This window comes from Saccopteryx leptura, chromosome 6, assembly GCF_036850995.1.
Source record: "Saccopteryx leptura isolate mSacLep1 chromosome 6, mSacLep1_pri_phased_curated, whole genome shotgun sequence".
NCBI classification, from domain to species: Eukaryota; Metazoa; Chordata; class Mammalia; order Chiroptera; family Emballonuridae; genus Saccopteryx; species Saccopteryx leptura.
This window is the reverse complement of record NC_089508.1, coordinates 12435211-12452569: the sequence shown is the minus strand read 5'-3', so window position 1 is coordinate 12452569 and position 17359 is coordinate 12435211. Positions and strand designations below refer to the sequence as shown.

Sequence of the window (17359 nt, the reverse complement as noted above, 5' to 3'; positions counted from 1 at the left end):
TTCTCCATTAACCTTGCTAACACTGTTCACCCAACCCTGGCATTTCCCTGAAGACCCACCCAGGCTGATGCCACTCCAAAGTAGCTCCTGCCCTGCCGTACCCAGTGAGCAGCCTCTGGTGGCACCAGCACACAGCAGTGTGTCTGCAACAGTCTGTACAGTTAAAGATATGGACTGGAGATCCTAAAGCAACCACTAAAATAAGAAAACAGAGGGTTAGCTAATAAGCCAAAAATTTGATCAAATGCAATTATAGAAAAAAAAAAATGCTCACTATAAAAGAAAGCAGAAAAAAGGGGGACTACAAAGAATAGCTGGGCTTAATAGTAAACAAACAGCAAGATTATGCACTAGGTGGAACAAAAAGCATGTGGGATAAATAGGAAACAGAAAATGCTAAAGTTAACCCTAACCATATCAATAATCACATTAAGTGTAAACGCTCTAAATATGCCAATTAAAAGGCAGAGATTGGATTGGCTAAAAAAGCATGACCCAAGTATATTCTGGGTACAAGAAATGTACTTTATTATTATTATTATTATTTTGAGAGGGAGAGAAACAGAAAGGGAGAGAAACAAGAAGAATCAACTCACAGTTGAGGCACTTTAGTTGCTCACTGTGCCTTGATGGGGGTAGGGGGGGCCTCTAGTCCGGCCAATGACTCCTTGCTCAAGCCAGCAACCATGGGATCATTTCCATGATCACACACTCAAGTTGGTGAGCCTGTGCTCAAGCCAGATAAGCCCACACTCAAGCTAGCAACCTTGGGGTTTCGAACCTGGGACCTCAGTGTCTCAGGCTGATATTCTATCCACTGCACCACCACCTGGTCAGGCAAGAAATGTATTTTAAATATAAAGACATAAATAAAAGTAAAAGTATGGCTATCCCTCATGAATAAAGACACAAAAGTTCTCAACAAAATACTAGAAACATATAAAGAGAATGTAGCCAAGAGAGATTTATCCTAGGATTGGAAGGTTGATTTAAAATCTGAATATCAATTCATGTAATACATAATAGAATATGTAACAAAAACTACATGATCATCTCAATAGATAAAAAAAAATGATTTGAAAATTCTAATACTCGTGCTTGATAAAAATAAAAGCTAATAAAAGAGCAAATAAAAGAAAACCTTCTCAGTAAATTAAAAAGCATCTATGAAAAATCCATAGTTAACATCATCGTAGCTGCTGAAAGGTTGAATGTTGTCCCTGAAAACTGAGGCAAAGACAAGGATGTTCATTCACACCACTTCTGCTCATCACTGTACTGGAGATTCTAGCCAACACATTAGACTAGAAAACTATAAAGGGCATTCATACTAGAAATGAAGAACTAAACTCTCTTTATTAACAGACAACTTGATCTTGTAAATAATTAGAAGTAACAAGCTACTAGAAGTAACAAGCAAGTTGCATGCAGTTGTAAGACATAAGGTGGATATACAAAAATTAGTTGTATTTTGGCTCTGGCTGGTTGGCTCAGTGGTAGAGTGCCGCCTGGCATGTGGAAGACCCCGGTTTGATTCCCACCCAGTCAGGGCACACAGGAGAAGCACCCATCTGCTTCTCCATCCCTCCCCTCCCCCCTTCTCTCTCTCTCTCTTTTCCCCTCCCACAGCCATGGCTCAATTGGTTTGAGCAAAGTTGGCCCCAGGTGCTCAGGATGGCTCCACGGCCTCATCTCAGGTGCTAAAATAGCTCGGTTGTAGAGCAATGAAGCACTGGCCCCAGACAGGCAGAGCATCGTTCCCTGGGGGCTTGCTGGATAGAGCCCAGTCAGGGCACATGCAGGAGTCTGTCTCTCTGCCTCCCCACCTCTCACTTAATAAAAAATAAATTAAAAAAGTAAGTTGTATTTCTATACACTAAAAATGAACAATATAAAACTGAAATTAAAAATCCATTTTATTCATAATAACATCTAAAAAAAACCCTAAAATACTTAGGAATACTTGAACAAGAGAAGTGTAAGATTTGTATACTGAAAACTACAAAAATTATTGAAAGGTAGTAAAGAAGACCAAGAAATAAATAAACATCCTATGGTTCATGGATTGGAAGACACAATATTATTAAGATGACAATACTCAAATTTTCTAGATTAACACATCCCTTCCAGCTTTTTTATAGAAACAAAGTCATCCTAAAATTCATACGGAAATGCAAAAGACACAGAAAAGCCAAAAAGAATTCTAGGAAACAAAGAATAAAGTTGGAAGATATACTTCTTCACTTCAAAATTTACTACAAAGCTACAGTAATTAATACTGTGATATTGGCATAAAGACAAACATATGGATCAATGGACTAGAAGTAAAAGCCTAAAAATGAACCCTTACATTTATCATCAATCAATTTTTAACAAGGTGTCAAAAACTTTTAAAGAGAAAAGGATAGTTTTTTCAACAAACAGTGCGAGGACAACCAGATAGCCATATGCAAAAAAAAAAAAAAATTATTATCTACCACATACTGTACACAAAAATTAACTCAAAATTGATCACAAATCTACATGTAAGAGCTAAAATCACAAAACTCCTAGAAGAAAATATAAAACTAATTAATTCATTGTGAACATGAGTTAGGCATTGGTTTCTTAGATATGACACCAAAAGCACAACAATAAAAGAAAATTTTGATATATTAAACAATCAAAATTTAAAACTTTGCACTTCGAAAGTGAAAAGGCAACTCAGAGACAGGGAGAAAATATTTGCAAGTCATAAATCCAATATCAAGCTTATATCCAGAATATATAAAGGACTAGTATAACTCAATAATAAAAGAAAAATATCACAATTTAAAAATGGGCAAAGGGCCCTGGCAAGCTGGCTCAGCGATAGAGTGTTGGCTTGGCATGTGGAAGTCCTGGGTTCAATTCTCAGCCAGGGCACACAGGAGAAACGCCCATCTGTTTCTCCTCTCTCCCCCCTCTCCTTTCTCTCTCTCTCTCTCTTCCTCTCCTGCAGCCAAGGCTTCATTGGAGCAAAGATGGCCCGGGCGCTGAGGACGGCTCCATGGCCTCCGCCTCGGGCACTAGAATGGCTCTGGTTGCAACAGAGTGATGCCCCAGATGGGCAGAACATCGCCCCCTAGTGGGCATGCCGGGTGGATCCTGGTTGGGGGCATGCGGGAGTCTGTCTGTCTGTCCCCCACCCCCCCACCAGCTTCTCACTTTGGAAAAATACAAAAAAAAATGGGCAAAGGATTTGAACAGATACATCTTCAAAAAAATACAAAGAAGTGGACAAAACAGCACATGAAAATATGTTTAAGTTATTAGAAAAATGCAAATTAAAACTACAATAAGCTAATACTAGACATTCATTAAAAACGATAAAATTGGCCCTGGCCGTTTGGCTCAGCGGTAGAGCGATGGCCTGGCGTGCGGGGGACCCGGGTTCGATTCCCGGCCAGGGCACACAGGAGAAGCGCCCATTTGCTTCTCCACCCCTCCCCTCCTTCCTCTCTGTCTCTCTCTTCCCCTCCCGCAGCCAAGGCTCCACTGGAGCAAAGATGGCCCGGGCGCTGGGGATGGCTCCTTGGCCTCTGCCCAAGGCACTAGAGTGGCTCTGGTCGCGGCAGAGCATCGCCCCCTGGTGGGTTGAGCGTCGCCCCTGGTGGGCGTACCGGGTGGATCCCGGTGGGGCGCATACGGGAGTCTATCTGACTGTCTCTCCCCGTTTCCAGCTTCAGAAAAATAAAAAAATTAAAAAATTAAAAAAACGATAAAATTGCCAAGACTGACCATTTGGGGGGTTTATAGGCATTTAGGACAAGTAGAACTCATAAACAACTGGTGGCAATATAAAATGGCTTGGCAGTTTCTAAGTTAAACATACACCTACCATATATAATATAGACATTCCACTCCTAGGTATTTATTCAAGAAAAAAGAAATCATATATCCACACAAAGACCTATACATTACTACTGTTCATAGCAGGTCTATTTGAAACAGTCAAAAACTATCAAATGTCTAGCAACAAGTAAATAAACAAATTATAGTATAGCTACACAATGAAATACTACTCAGCAATAAATGAATGACCCACCTGTGGATGTCTTTCCATAAGTACCAGTAGATTTTCCCACACTGAAAAATCTTCATTCATTATCTCTTTGCCTACTCTCTATTCCTTTCCAAAAACTCCAATTTATTAGACTGCCTCACTAAAACTTCTTATTCTGATCATTCTAATTTTTGTGTCTCTTAATCTCTTTTATATTATCCATTTCTGTCTTTCTGAGATGTATTTGAATGATTTATGCTGATTTATATTCCAAGCTCATTAATTCTTTGGGTTTGCCTAATTAATTGCCTAATCTGTGGTTAAACTGAGCAAATGAGTTTTGAGTTTTTATTACTGCATTTTTCATGAATAGAAATGATTTTTTTTAACCACCTGTTTCTCTGTAATTTTCAATCCTTCTGATCCCTGCATCTACTTTTACACTTGTCTTTTATTTACTTAAAATAGCCCATCATAGTTATTTTAATAATCTATGACTGGTAATTCCAATACATAAAGCTTTTGAAAGTTTACTTCTAATTATCTATTGTTTCTATTGATTCGCGCTCAGGTATCTTATTTCTTTGTGTACTTGGGTTATCTTTGACAATTATTCATTGACTTCAAAACTTTGATTTTTAGAGAGACAGAGAAAGGAAGAGGGAGAGAGAGAGAGTGACAGAGAAAGGAAGAGGGAGAGAGAGAGAGAGTGCACGCTCAAGAGAGCAAGCATTTATTTTGTTGTCCCACTTAGTTGTGAATTCACCGGTGGCTTCCCGTACCTGCTCTGACTGGGGACCAAACCTGCGACCTTGGTGTTTCAGGAAGACGGTCTAACCAACTGAGCTAACCGGCCAGGGCCAACTTCAAAACTTTAAGTCAAAGATCAAAGTATACGCCTACAGAAAATATTGCATTTGCTTACCAAATGATTTGAAATTTATGCTTTCACAAATAACCCAGTTTTAAATGGGCAAAGGATGTGGATAGACACTTCTTCAAAGAAGATCTACAGATGGTCAATAAACATGTGCGAAGTCCTCAACACCGTCTGTCATCAGGGAAACGCACACCAGAATCACAATGAGATACCACTTCACACACACTAGGACGGCTAAGTCATGAAGACAGACCGAAAAAGAAGAAGGCTGGCAAGGATGTGTGGAAACCGGAACCCTCATACACTGTTGTTGGGAGTAAAAATGGTGCAGCTGCTTTGGAAAAACCATTTGGTAGTTCCTCAAAAACTCAAACACAGAGTTACCACATGGCCCAGGAATTCCACTCCTACGTAAACATACCTATGAGGCTGAAAATCTATTTCCACATAAATGTCCATAGCACATTACTCATAAGGGCCAAAAAGTAGAGACAACCCAACTGTCCGTTACTAATGAATGAAAAAACAAAAAGTGATGTATTTATACCATGGAATTTCATTCAGGTATAAAAAAGAATAAATTACTGATTCATCTTACAACATGAATAAACAAAGCAAGACACAAAAGACCACATAATGCATGATTTCATTCCTATGAAATGCCCAGAATAAGCCAACCCCTAGACAGAATGTAGATTGGTGACTGCCCAGAGCCTGGGGGAGGAGAAGAAACAGGAGCGACTGCTAATGGCTACATGGCTCCCTTAGGGGGAGGCAAAGAAAACGATTTGAAATTAGAGAGTGATGATGGCTGCACAACTTCGTGAATATATTAAAAAAACACTAAATTGTGTACTTTAAAGGGGTGAATTTTATGGTATGCAAATTATATCTCCAAAACCAGAATTTTATAAATTCACATTTTGAAACCTTTTAAGACCACCACAGTGAAACATAGTCTGGTGGTTGCATCTTCCTATTAACTGACTTTCCTCCCTCTGTTTTACTTGGCATCAATGCAAATTTCACTGCAGATCCCTGAAAGAGGTAGAGTGAGTTTTCATCCTTTTCATGACATCACAGACCTTTGGGATCCCAGAATTATGAGCGGAAAGTCTCTGGTTAGCTAACCTGTCTGGAGTCCTGTGCTGTCTCCTGACTACGCCTCCCATCTGCAAATCCACCACGTTCTTACTCAACTCCAGCCAAGTTCCCCCCGTTGAGCAAATACCCACGAGTAAATAAGACTTAAGGGCTCCTTTAGTCTCTCAGATTTTAAGCTTTCTCTTAGATTTTGACATAGTCATTCCTAACTACCATTTTTTTATTTTTAATTTTAATTTTTTCAAATTATAAGAGATTTATTTAGAAAGTCACAGAGGTAATAAAATGAGCAGTAGAAGAAAGAGTCTAAGGAAACAAGTTACAGAGGCAAAAAAAAGGCCCTTGGAGTTTAGGGAAGTACACTGGAAAGGAAGATTGGACAGGGAGGGAGGAGGGGGGAGGGGGAAGGCAGAAAGAGAGGGAAGTAGGAGGGGGGGGAAAGAGTGCAAGGGCCACCGTTTAATTCTTCTTAATACAGCACTCTTGGCTATTTTTAGTGTGAAATGTTTTCCAAATAGCTTAACTATATCCCTCAGATAAAAATCTATATTTGCTTTTCAAATTAAAATGGACTCTATGGAGTTAGGACAGGATTTGCAAACACTATAGTCTACATTAAAGTAGCTTCAGTATTACTTGTGACCTCAGGTGATCACTGTAGAGATTTTTAAGAGTTAAATAACACATTATACTACAATAAAAAGTTTACTTTAGAAAAAAACCCCAAACATTAATTTGAAGGGGAGTCCAGTTTTAAAAGACGCACGGGTGGTGACTTGTTCTCTGAGGGATCCCGGTCGGGTGACTTGTTCTCTTAGGTATTACAGCTCTTAATGAAACTAAAGTAAACAAGCTTGCAGCAAGGATACATAGAGACCTAAGGAAAAACAGCAGAAACATGTGCACATGTATAGAAATCTGACAGATGATACTTACAGATCCCTGGAAGGAAAAAGAGAATAGTCAGGAAATTACACGGAAAAGAAGAGAACCCCATGTCACACCACAAGAAAATCATTTTCACAGAGATTAAGGACATAAACATGAATAGCAACATTTTAAAGCTTTTAGAAGAAAATATCAGACTATATCTTTATGACTTCAGGGAAGGAAAATATTTGTTAAAGAAGATGCCAAAGCACTAACCATGAGGAAAATAATGGCATATTCTACTATATCAACTACAGAATATATCCCTCAAAACCCACTACGGGGCAGTCCGCGGACTACGAATGCGATAGGTGTGTAGGTGTGCTCTTAAGTTGAATTTGCATGTAAGCTGGAACAGGTACATTGACCTACTAAATGCAACTTAGACAGATGTTTGTCTTCACATAGTATTTATTTTTACCTTTCTGTGCACATAAATACTTAAACATTTTCAAACCTACAAAACCAGTCTTGTTAGTAACCTGTGGACTACCTGTATAAAGAAAGTAAGAAGACAGGCTACTTACCACATGTATAACTAAGAAAGTACCCAAATGTACTAAGAATGTACCCAAATACATTAGTACCCAAAATATATACAGATATATATATATCTTCTAGAAATCAATTTTTAAAGATTTTAGAAACAAAATGATGCAAAAGACACATATAGACATCGCAGAGAAAAGGTATTATAAAAGTTTCAACATCATTAGTAATTAAGAAAAACTCCCAATGGGGTACTAGTTCTCACCACTAGACTGTTGAAAAGAATTCAGAGAAATACAAGTGTTGTTGTACAAACGACTCCATGCTGCTGAGAAGGAAACGATGCACACACCACGGCGCTCGCTCTGACAGTGTAAACTGGCACAGCCACTTTATGAAACAACCCAGCGTTATCTAGCAAACTGAAGAGCCACACCACCACTTCCATGCAAAAAGCTAGGAAAATTCGTGCAGAGGGACACAGAGACCTGACTAAGATGGTAATAAGTCAGCTTTTAATAACAAAAAAGTAAAAATGAAATTAAAAAAGAAGATTGAAAACTCTCCCAAATATCCAGTAACAGGAGGATAAACAGTGGTAAAGTCACACAATGAATGATATAAAGTAAACAAACTATAAACCATCAACGTAGATGAATCTCACAAATATGTGCCCCCCAAAATTGATAGAACAGACAACTAAATGGTACATTATTTAGGAACATACACATAAAACTACAGTACATGGAAAATCAGGGCATACAGAAAGAGAAAGAACCAGGAGAAAGAGGTCATCAGTCCTTCAGAAAGGCTGTGTATTATTTCTTCAAGTAGAATATGGGTACAGGAGAATTTATTTGTATTCTCTAAATATGTAGATGTGTTAAAAGTACTATTCTACATATATGAATTTCTCATTTAAAAATTAAGTAAATACATGGTTGTGATAGGAAATATGAAAAATACAGAAAACTATATGAAGAAAATGGAAAACATCAATAATCCTATCATTCTGAGATAACTACATTATTTAAAAGAAATACAGTGGACCTTCGAACAATACCAGTTTTGAACAGCATGAGTCTACTTATACAGGGATTTTTTCAATAAATACTATAAATATATTTTCTCTTCCTTACGATTTTCTTAATAACCTTGTTTTTTCCCTAGCTTACTTTAAACAACTGTTTATGTTATCGGTAAGTTTCCCAGTCAACAGTAGGCCACTAACAGTGAAGTTCTGGGTCAGATTTATACATGAATCTTGGACTGCACAAGAGGTCAGCACCCCTGACCCACACGTTGTTCAAGGGCCAACTGTATCTTCCTACTTAAATAGTATGTTGTCTTCCACTTTCTAGTTTCATTTACTCTTTTTATAGCTTTACTAAGGTCCAACTGACTTACAGTAAATTGCACATATTTAAAATGTACAAGTGAGTTAGAGTCAGACATATGTATACATTAATGAAAGTATCTTCACAATCAAGAAAATGAACACATCCATCATGGCCCTGTTCCCTCACACCCCTTCTTAACCCACCCTCTTTACTTTCCCCGGTCTCCACCCTGCAGTAACCACTGACAGGTTTTCTGTACTTTAGACTGATTGGCATTTTTGACAGTTTTGTCATGTGTGGTCTGGGCCCAATTTATGCATATATTTGCCTTTAGTAGATACTGCCAGGAAGTTTTGTAAAATGATTGCACCGATTTACACTGCTACCAGCAGAGTATAAGGGTTCCGGTTGTTCCACAACCTTGTTAACCCTTGATTATTGGCCTTTTACATTTTAGCCATTCCTTTTATACTCCTAAAGCCAACACATATAAAACTACCTGTCTGAACAACAACAAAAAATTAAACTTTCGATGGTGATTTAAGTGGAACTTATTAAAGAAATTTGAATCTTAGAGCATTTTCCCTTGAATGCGTGATAATAATTGAAGCAAAGCCTAACTGATGTAATGACTCATGGATTCTGATTCAAAACATATGACTTCTACCTAAAAATTTTAGAAAAGTCAAAGAGATAAAAACGAAAGAATCACAAGTGCAAGTGTGGTGATTGCAAGGGTGGAGGCAAGTAGAGGGGATAAATGGTGATGGCAAAGGCTTGACTGGGGGGTGGTGAATACACAATACGCTTACAGAGATGTGTTGCAGAATTGGGCACCTGAAACCTGTAATATTATGTTATTAGCCAGTATCACCCCAATAAATTCCATTTAAAAAGAATCACGAGGCCCTGGCCAGTTGGCTCAGTGGTAGAGCATCGCCTGGTGTGTGGATGTCTCAGTTCGATTCCCGGTCAGGACATACAGGAGAAGCACCCATCTGCTTCCTTACCCCTCCCCCTCTCCCATTTCTCTTTCTCTCCTCCTCCCCTCCTGCAGCCATGGCTGGATTGGAGTGAGTTGGCTCTAGGTGCTGAGGATGGCTCCATGGCTTCTACCTCGGGTGCTAAAAAATGGCTCTGGTTGCAACAGAGCAAGGGCCCCAGATGGGCAGAGCATCGCCCCCTAGTGGGCTTGCTGGGTGGATACTAGTCCAGGTGCATGCAGGAGTCTGTCTCTGCCTCCCCTCCTCTTGTTAAAAAAAAAAAAGAAGAAGAAGAAGAAGAATCATGAGTTAAAAGTTAGGAGTATCAACATACAGGAACTCAGGTGAAATAAAATCCAATAGTTTGTCGCAATGTGACTTTGACATTGATAACAGCACCTGAACCCAACAAACCAAAATAGCACTAACATAGTGTTCATCATTTGAATGGGGGAGATGAAACACTTCCTGATAATACTGTAGTTCTGTCAATATGCTCAGCTACTTGTTCTCAGCTTTTGCTACTTAACTGAGAGAGAAACAATGTTGTGAGATGCAGTTTACATGAAGGTATGTTCTTTATATTCTTTCCAATCTATTAACTCCCTTCTACCACCCTGTCACTTCTAATCTTTGTTTCTCAAAATAAGGATTCAAAACTCACTATCTTTATTTCTTCATCCTCTATCTACTCTTCAAATTTATTTAAAGTTGGCTTCCATCCTTATCATTTTACTTAAATTATATTTGCTGAGATCAGTGACCCAACCCCCTCCTTATTAGCCAAGCCAATAGACCTCAGCAGCTCCTATCTTCCTGATTCTTCTCACTCACTTGACTCTGAGATTTCTCTCATTAAACCTCTCTCCTCTCCTGGCCTCTATGACATTGCTGTCTGCTACTTTTCCTTCTTCCCTAACTGCTCCTCAGTTTCCTGGAGTGTCTACCTATCACTTCGATATTGGCATTTCCCAGCCTTGGTCTTCCTCTCTTCTTTATTTACTTGAGTGAGTTCCTCTACTCCCACAGAGTTAACTTCCACAATCCAGATGCTCCCAACATCTACAACTCTGATCCTGACTTCAGAAAATCACCACTCTTCAGAAAGACACCACTCTCAACCTGAATCAGCGTATCAATTTGTTAGTTTTATTCATAAATTAATGAATCATTTATTATAACCCAAGAGAAGCCAATAAAAGACAGCGATACTTAACATTTTTTTCTTAAAAAGTTTTAAAAAAAGCAAATTTTTTGAAGTCTTTTCCTCTAGTTATGAAGGAAAAACTACAAAATACAAATGATAATAAAAAGCAAATCTCAAATCCCAGCTCTCAAAAGCAAGCCATATCAACTTTTCCTTCTGAAAAAGTAATTTTTAACCATGACAGTGTTATATATCAAATATTGAATTGGTAAACAGGGGGTGTTAACTCTCAATATTTCCAAACTTTTTTTTTTTTTTACAGAACTCTACCTGGAGTTAGAATAGTATAACATTTTAAATACAAAAGCAATCCTTTCACCGCTGTATTTTAAATATTCTAAATGAATTAATGTTTTTGGCTTGCCATCTTTCCTCCTAAGCCTGGACGTCTGTGTGCAACATACACCCCACAATTCACCCGCAGCACTGTCCTTGATTTAAAGGAAACCATAGCAAAGGAAACACACACACCTGTAAAAAATAGATAACAAATCTAAAACCTAGCTGGGTAGGTAATTCGTGTTTTGCGAAAACCGTAGGAAAGTGACATTTTAAGACCCCTTCCCCGCTTCTTCACCAAGGTTCAGAAACGTCAGTTTTGTAAAAACTCTCCGCTGATCCGTTCTCATCAGACTCCAGGCGAAGGTCGTTTGCTCCCCCTTTTCCCCAGAGCCTAGAGCCCAGAGCCCACCTAGGCGGGTCGTCCCTCCCTCCGGTCCCGGGGTCCCCCTCAGTGCACCCGCGAGCCCCACAACCCACCCTGCTCCCCAGGGCGAGTCACTGCGCCCCAGGCCACGGTGATCGCGGCCGTCCAGGGACCCTAAGCCTCCCTCGGGCCTCCGGGGCGCAGGCGTCGCTGAGGAGACCCGGGAACGGCCACCCGGGCCTCTACCGAAAGCGACATTAAGAGAACAAAAAAGTTTCAGGGCACGAAAACCCATGCAGAACAGCCGTAGCACACTCAGCCCCGCGAGGCAGCGGGCGAACCCGACGGGCTAGGGCGGCCGGGGCCGCTCTCACATTCCCACCCCCCGCCCCGCGAGCCGACCCGGCGCCAGGGCAGCAGCGGCCACTCGGAGCCCGCGCCACGCAGCGCACCTGAGCCCGCAGGCGCCCCACGCGCCGCGCCGCGCCCCGGGGTCCACGCGCGGCTCTCCCGGCGCCCCTGCTCCACCCTGCAATGAGGCGGGTTACCTGCTGCAGGCAGTGGGCGCTCTGCCGTCGCCGACAGCGGGATTGGTGACACAGATCACCTCGAGCTGCAGCGCCCTGAGGCCCCGCCCCGTCCCTCCAGGTTCGCCCCGCCCTTCGGGATGTGCACGCCGAGGGGCGGGGCCGTAGGCCCGCGTACCTGAGCTCACTGCGCCTGCGCTGTCGGCTCATTTTTTTTCCCCCCCTCCTCCCGCCCCTTCAAGTCCTAACTTTCAGCTACTCCCTTCGGAAAGTTCTAAGATGAAGCCAGGTAGTGTGTGGAGTGTTTTGAGGGATTAGAAGAGAGGTAAAAATAGTAGGGGAATAGAGGAAAAGCCATTGGCCTGATGAACCTTTTTGAATAGGGAAGGAAGGGGCGGTCGTTCTTGCTAGAGATGTTTGGCATCCTTTTCTTGGAAGTGCGGAAACTTTTCTTAGTTGCGGTGTTACTGGACTTCAGTGTTTATATCCTAATATAATGTCTTCGAGAATCAGCCCGCATCTCTTCACTTTTGTGGTTTTGCATTTACTGTTACCTCGCCAGCAGTAGGTACATTGCAAGGAACCCTAAAGGTGTCCACCCCAATGGCCCTGTCCCCATTCTGTGCTGGAATCCAGCACCGTGCAAGGAGTTGGCTGGCCCTTGTCTTTTTTGCCTCCCATGATGGGAATCTTAACCCTGTGCTTGGAAAGGTGTTGAATGAATTTCTAGATTATCTGCTGGCAAATAGCTCAGCTTTCTAAGGGGCTGATGGACTATAAATTGAAATGAAGGTAATACCTTTGTTCCTGGAGCAGACTTTCCCAAAGTGGGTCTGTTAACCAGGTCCTAGAGATGCTTGGGGGGAGTGGAGTGGGGTGGAGAATCCAAGATCAAATTCATTTGGGGAAAGAAACACAATATAGTTGCTCTCCTTGAAAATGATGACACATTTACAGGCCTGAAAACTATTTTACTTCGTATCATCCTGCATTTCCCAAATTTATTTGACCAGAAGGGTGGCATATTCTGAAAAACATCAGATGCAAAAAGGGCACAATGACTTTCCTTTTTCTTCCTAAAAGCAAATATAACTACAGTGTGAAAGACATTCTTTATCCGCTGTATACTAGAAGGAAAGAAACATTCTGATCAGCAGAGATGGGAGTCAGGGATGAGGGAAATCTATAGAAACCTTGTTAAACTGACCCTTATTTTCCCAGTCACTTCTTTTTTTTTTTTTTTTTTTTTTTTTAATTTTTCTGAAGCTAGAAACAGGGAGAGACAGTCAGACAGACTCCCGCATGCGCCCGACCGGGATCCACCCGGCACGCCCACCAGGGGCGACGCTCTGCCCACCAGGGGGCGATGCTCTGCCCATCCTGGGTGTCGCCATGTTGCGACCAGAGCCACTCTAGCGCCTGGGGCAGAGGCCATAGAGCCATCCCCAGCGCCCGGGCCATCTTTGCTCCAATGGAGCCTTGGCTGCGGGAGGGGAAGAGAGAGACAGAGAGGGAAAGCGCGGCGGAGGGGTGGAGAAGCAAATGGGCGCTTCTCCTGTGTGCCCTGGCCGGGAATCGAACCCGGGTCCTCCGCACGCTAGGCCGACGCTCTACCGCTGAGCCAACCGGCCAGGGCCCCCCGTCACTTCACAATTAACTAGCATGGCTCAAGCCCCTTTGTTTTGTCACTTTCACAATTTACTACTCTTTGTCCAATACAGGAGATAAATGTTCAGCTCTGCTTCTTTGGGTCTTCAATTTCCCATGGGTGCTCCCTTGTACATGTAAAAATCTGTATGCTTTGCTTCTAGTGATCTATCTACATCAATTTAATTCTATTTGTATTCAGAGACCCTAAGAGGGTTGTTTTACCTCCCCTAGAGACCACACAACTCTCTTCTTGAAAAATACCTGTTACAACCCTGGGGCATTAGTGTTTCAACCAACACACTTTTAAACACTGCTTTAAAGTCCAGGTACATTTATCTTAAATAATTTTTCATTCTATTACAAATGTTTGCAAAGTTCTGTACTGTTTACACAAAACTTTCACATGAGTCATCTCATTTAATCCTCACAATTATGATGTAAGTGTAATTATCCTCATTTTATAGTTGAAGGTACTGAGAATCGAACAAACAGTGGGTGCCCAAGTATAGAGTCAAGATTGACTCTGGACTTCAGACTCGAAGGCCTTTTAAAGGTGTATGATGTACTCTATTTATGGGTCAAGTGGGAGAGAGAGAGAAGGAGAGAGAGTAGGATTAGGACCTTTACCTGTATTTTACACCCTGCAGCACATGATGTCATAGTTCAGGGCACGAAAGTGTCACTCAAATGTGCTGAATAAATGAAGAATGAGTGAATGTGTGAATGCTCAGTAATGCTTTTGAACTGGACCAAGCCCTTGGTGCCCTAACTGAACAACAACCCTAACAACCTCTTCATTGAAGCAGATGTTGCAAGAGCAAGAGCTCCCTGAATTCTCTTAGAATCCACTCTGTTGACAGAACTAGTTTCTTGAAAACAATAAAACCACTTCCTTTATTTTCCTTGAAATGAGCCTTCTTCCTGCTCCACTTTCAGAGGTGAGGCTCCATTCATACAAATGCGGATATTGTGCATATGCCTTTCTTTGTGCCCTAGCGTTTAACCTCCTCCCGCAAAATGATGCTTGTGCAACATTCTGAGTAGGTGTTTGTCTTTTGTTGTTTTTTAATGTTAAAAATTAATGTCATATTATTTGAGGCAGATCTAAGGCAAAAAAATAGGTTGGGTTGCCCTGGCTGGGTGGTTCAGTGGATAAAGCATAGATCCAGCACACCAGAGGTCACGAGTTTGACCCCAGTCAGGGCACATAAGAGAAGCAATCAATAAATGCACAACTGAATGGAACAACTAAGTTAAACAACAACTTGATGCTTCTCTCTCTCTCTCTCTCTTCCTTCTTTTCTCTCTCAAATCAATGGAAAGGAAATCTTTTAAATAGATTTGGGTTGATGTGGGTAACAGTGCTGCTTAGATTTTACTGTGCATATTGAGTCTTTATTTTAGAGACAAATCACTCAATCCCTGTCCTAATTCCTTATTCTCCTTCATTCAGTGTAGTTTATAGATGATTTGTGACTCAGTCCAGCCCTACCCTTCCAAGCTCACCTCCCACTACCCCCTACCACACTTTTGTTTTAATGTTTATTTTACTGACCTTAGAGCAGTGGTTCTCAAACTTTTTGAAGTTGGGGCACATTTAAAATCCTACAAATGATTGTAGGTGCACTATATACAAATTTATGAGAAATATGTTATAATAAGTCAAATATTAAAAAAATATATATAAAATCCAAGTGTGCTTTTATGGTAATTAAACAAAATAAATATGACAAAATTAAATATATTCTGACATTAAAAAACATTTTTATGTTAGATTTTTTTAGTTATACTTTTTAGACTTCATAAAAAAGGGGTTAAAAATGAAAAAAAAGACAAAAAGTTATCTTTTTATATATATAGATACATTCTTAGTAAGATTTAGTAAATTCGGCAGGTCCCAATGTGAATGTGTTAAGTTTTTTCGTTCTTGTGTTTATGAGAAACATGAGCCTAATGTGTCCAAGCAATTTCTTCAATGTTTGGGCATATATTTGAAAGGCAAACTCTCATTTCCTCATCAGTACATTGAAGAATTCCACTCTGTTTACTCTTAATTGTGTTGAGGGTACAAAATCCTAATTCACATAAATAGGATGTTGGAAATTGTAGTAAAATGTTCAAAGCTTTTTTAGATATTGCCACATATTCTTTTATAGAAACCCAAAAGGCTTCAAGAGACAATTCCTTATGTTTAATCATCAATCCACGATTGATCATTGCCAGTTCTTCTTCTTCTGTTAATGTTAAACCAAGATCACTTGAAGCTTCTATGAATGGGTTTGTAATCCAATTGTATTGTTCAGTGTTGAGTGATAGAAAATGCTATAAATTAAATTCTGCCTGTTAGCCTTCAAGTCTTATTTTATTTACACTTAACTTTTGCTCACTTCCAGAATCAGATTCTTCAATATCACACTTCTTTTTGAGAAATCTATCCATTTTATTTGGGTATATTTATCTAAAAGTAATATAATGATGTGTTAATAATAAATATATAAAAAATAAATAAAAATAATGATGTGTTAACAAAAAGAGTGGTTTTTCCGTAATGAAATGGTATAATAGAGTAGCTATATTTATTTTTATATCTGGGCACATACTGTGGACCAGTGCAGCTAGTAATTCCAAGTTCTGAGTGGGAACAGTGTGGAATTAAGAAAATATGTGGAATTAAGAAAACATGGGGTCAGGAGGGCCCTGTAATTGCTGCTGGCAAGAACAAAGCATGCCCATAAACTGCATCTTGCTTTATTTATAGGGCAAAGTGAGACCATTAGCAAATCTTAACTTTACACCAAAGGATAGAAGAAACTTGCCTCCAGTTTTTCCAGGGAACATGGGGGGTAGTGTAAACAATCCAGCACCACAGCTTAACAGCCTTTTGCAAGCTAATCAGGCAAGTGAGGTAGGGGTTTAGGCAGACTGTCAACTTACAGCCAATTCCCCACATCTCTGTCCCCCAAAAATCTAAACTCCAAAACCCTGTTGGTTTTTGGTCCCCAACAGGCACATATTTCTCTAGAATACCATAGGATGCACCTGGAAATCTTCTAGGGCACATCAGTGCATCCTGGCGCACACTTTGAAAACCACTACCTTAGAGGGAGAGGAAGGGAGAGACAAAGAGACAGGAACATTGATCCATTGCTGTATGTGCCCTGACTGGGGATTGAACCAGCAACCTCTGTACTTTGAGGTGATGCTCCAACCAACTGAGCCATCTGGCCAGGGCCTCATCACACATTTTTTACCTTCTGGGTTAATTGCAATTCCCTACATTGTCAAATTTGTACCACAATTCCCCTTAACTTTATTTTATGGGTACCAACTGGCAATTTCACGTTCATTCAGCTGCAGTATCACCTCTTCTGGAAGATGAAGCTCCACAACACTGATTCCAGAGTGAACTAAGTGCCCTATGTTGATGTTCCTGCCATGATTCATTCATATCTCTATCATGGCACCTATACAATAACTGTGATTATTGGCTTCTTTTTTCTTTTCCTACTAAATCTATTCTGAGTTACCAATAGATAGGAATTATGACTCCCACCTGTTTTCTGAACACTTAGCATAGCA

General features: G+C 40.5%; 1 protein-coding gene across 3 annotated transcripts in view; it reads right to left on the bottom strand.

The window, feature by feature from the left end:
• Positions 1–12249, bottom strand: part of TC2N (tandem C2 domains, nuclear) — a 37785-nt gene extending 25536 nt beyond the window's left edge. The window contains exons 1-2 of one of the 3 annotated variants that reach the window (XM_066342159.1): positions 597–764; positions 102–195 (exon numbers count right to left, since the gene is read on the bottom strand). The gene's annotated coding sequence lies outside the window, so the exon portion shown is untranslated. Of the gene's footprint in view, positions 1–101; positions 196–596; positions 765–12055 lie in introns of those variants that run through there. The other 2 variants (XM_066342158.1, XM_066342157.1) reach the window with 2 other exon arrangements.
• Positions 12250–17359: the final 5110 nt, after the last annotated feature.